The sequence below is a fragment of the Nothoprocta perdicaria genome, unplaced genomic scaffold (genome assembly GCF_003342845.1).
Source record: "Nothoprocta perdicaria isolate Ctin4 unplaced genomic scaffold, notPer1 scaffold_115, whole genome shotgun sequence".
Taxonomy (NCBI): Eukaryota; Metazoa; Chordata; class Aves; order Tinamiformes; family Tinamidae; genus Nothoprocta; species Nothoprocta perdicaria.
In genome coordinates, this window is record NW_020454261.1 from 662,996 (window position 1) to 666,367 (window position 3,372).

Below are 3,372 nucleotides of genomic sequence, written 5' to 3' on the forward strand. Positions count from 1 at the left end.
CAGGTGAGAAGTGCAATCATAACACCTGCTCCAGAGCAAATGGGTGTGCCCAGGGTTTGAATACATTCAGGATGGAAATTAGGTGGTTGTTACCTTTCAGAGAAATGGAGCTCCAAGATAACATTCAAGAAGGTGAAGTGAGGACAGGACATCTGCTCAGCTTGGTACATTTGTGAGCAGGCTATGAGGAGTGATGGCTGCTAGTAGCAGTGAGTAGAGTGAAAAGCAGCAAGCCAGCCCTCCCTTCCTCCAAGAGCTGGAAATCACCTAGGTTTTGGGGCAGTTCCAGAATTAACCTTGACCAAGATTTATTCCTGGCTGCAGGAAGTTATAAACTATTACGATGGCACACTCCCAGTTCTTTCCCACTGTCTCTCTCCAGGGTGCATGTTCTGATGGTGCTTGAGGGGCTTTCTATCACAGCTTCCTCCACCCCTACATGCTCTGATGAGGACCGCACAGTCCTCATCCCTGCTCATCCCTGCTGGAGGCTGTCTGCTCAGCATCAAGGATAACTGCATCAGGCATGTTGTAGCTCTCATTGCTCCCCTGCACTTCACCCAGCTTGGCCAGCTCTGCTGGACACAGCCGAGAAGCTCACGTGATGCCTGCAGCTGGCCAAGGTGCAGGGAGGAGTCACTGGAGTTACAACAGGCAGTTCTCCAGCTGGCACAGCTCTTGGAAGTGTGACCCTTGATCTTTGCTGTCATCTTCAGGGAGGAACTTGGAGAGCTGAGAACTCCTTATGCAGATATGCTAGGCTATCATGAGGATGATCACACCAAGGTACTTCATCAGCATGGACTGTGCATGTTCAGGTTGTAATACTGCAGAGTTTGTAGAGTACAGCCCTTAGGGAGGCTGTAGTGCAAAGTGACATCAATACAAGGCAGATATTTCTATATGCACATGGAAAGACCACTTTTACCTGAGAATCTGCAGCAAAAGYCAGTGCGTGCAGAAAAAGAGCAGGTCCTCTGCAACTGCCAGTGCCTGAGCCGCTGTTGGGAAACAGTTGTTATTACCTGTTATCCCATCTCCATCCTCCTGGTGAAGCACTCTATTGCTGGAGAAGACTGGGAGATTTCCCCCAAATGCTCGCTCTTGCAAAAACTCCTTAGGACTGCATAGGAGCTTGAGGCCACTGAAGGAGAAGAGCAGTGGAGTATCCTCTGAGAGGGAGAAGGCACCAGGGGAGCCTAAAAGCTGCAAGTATCTCGGCTCATTTCTATCCATGAGAGGCAGCTTTACTTTTCTGCAGCTTCAAAGTAGGCTTGGTGAGAAGATGGGAACAGCCACAGGACACCCCAGCACAGGAGAAGGAAGRWGCTGGCCAAACTCCCRGAGCTGCCCTTGGCTTGGCCTCAGGAAGAACTAAGGTGGAATGGTCAGAACTAAGGTGGACTGGTCAGATGGAAGCCGCGCGTGCATGGGGATGGAGGAGGCCACTGAGTAGATCATGTGCAGTTCCCATGGGAATGATGCAGGAACCTGGGGCACAGCTTGGAGAAGTCACGTAATTTCTTCCTGGTGGATAAAAAGTCTAGTATGATGGATTTTTTTCTTCTGTGTTTTTCAGGGATCTGGAGGATGGTTTTCAGCCCCTGAGGCTGCTGCTCTGGGGATGGAGCAGCATACCCTTCTGCCACTGCTTCCTAAGGAGCCACAGAATTCCAGGGTCTGCTCCAGTGCCTGAATCTGGCCCATATTGAGTAAATCTCAGCAACTGCAGTCCAACCTCCCTGTGTGAACAAGCATGCTGATGCTTTGCTCTCCTCAATTAAGTTTCCCAGCTGCATCATGCCAGGAATTCTGCTTGGAGATGCCTGTATCCTACCCGTGTGCTTACAGTCGTGCCGCTGTCAGTGCGGCAGCAGTGGGCCAGTCTGTGGTGTGTGGAAAACAACATTGATTGGAGCTGATTTTTAGCAGCAGGCTCTGTGTGTGTGTGTGTTGCAGGGAAAGGRCAGGAGTCCTGGGGAGAAAGGAATGAAAATTCAATTTTCATTGCTGCTTGATACATATTTCTCCTCTACTCCAGCTGCCAGGGGCTACCAAGTGGCCAACAGGCCACCAAAGTCCCGTTTAAGGGCAATAYTCCTGTGGAGCCAGAGCAACAGTTTCATGCCAGGGCTTTTCCCAGTCTTCCAAAGGCCAGTGCTCTTTGTGAATTATGTTAGGCTGCTCTATCATTTAGGTTATTTAGGTTATTTATTTATTTATTAATTTGTTTATTTTTTTCCAGAAGAAAAAAATGATGCTGTGGTCTCCCAAGCTCACCAATTCAGCCACTTTTATAGATCATTTATTCATGACTCAGAAGACTCAAAGCTGCCTTTTTTTTTTTTTTTTTTTTTTTTTTCTCTGTCGTCACAACATCCAGCCCACTTCAACAACAACAGGCTGCTAAGGGATGTTTCACAAAAAGTCTCTAATCCTGATCAAGAGGGCTCTCCCTTCTTTTCCTGGGAAAAATCCTCTTCAGTGACCTCAGCAGCCCAATTTTCTCTTAAACTGTAGGATCATATTTGGATAAAAAATCACATCCTGGACAAAACTCCATTTTGTATCAGAGCTCTGTCCCTTTTGCATTAGCAATCATTTCTCTGGTGATTACTGACTTCTCCCAGCAGACTTGCTTTTTATGGAAATACTCAAAGCATTCCAGAAGAGCTGGTAGCATAATTACCAACAGATTTAAACTCGAGTGTTATCCATATACTCAAGAATATTTCACAAATTTTCCTGGGCTGGATATAGGCTTATTCTATGCATACGCACGTTAGCCTTGTGCCACAGGGCAAACTCCCGGGCTTATTTTACCTGAGCATCACAACTGATGCTGGTAGTAACAGGACTCCCAGGTTGTGCATGCAAGTTTTTTGTGCATTTGTGCAAGTTTTGGCATCACAATTTTATGATTCTCCTGCACAATACAAAAACAAAGAACCAATAAAGCACATATATGCATACATATATATGCATACATATGTATATGTATATGTATATATATGGAACTGAACTCAATTTGTAAAATCCCTGAATTCAGGAGAATAAAACTTGCTAGGTCCACACACCCGCTACCTGCTGATTTCTCTGTTTGTAATCCACTCTTCATTAGAGTCTTACAGGACTGCTAGGCTTCTCACATGGAGAAGGAGAGGGGAAGAGAATAAGGTGTAGGGTCTTTATTCCTTGTGATTATTTGGAGTGATCCCTGCTATTTCAGCCCTTGAGAGTTGGAGGAAGAGGAGAGGGAGAGGGAGAGGGAGAGGGAGAGGGAGGAGAAGAGAAGAGAAGAGAAGAGAAGAGAAGAGAAGAGAAGAGAAGAGAAGAGAAGAGAAGAGAAGAGAAGAGAAGAGAAGAGAAGAG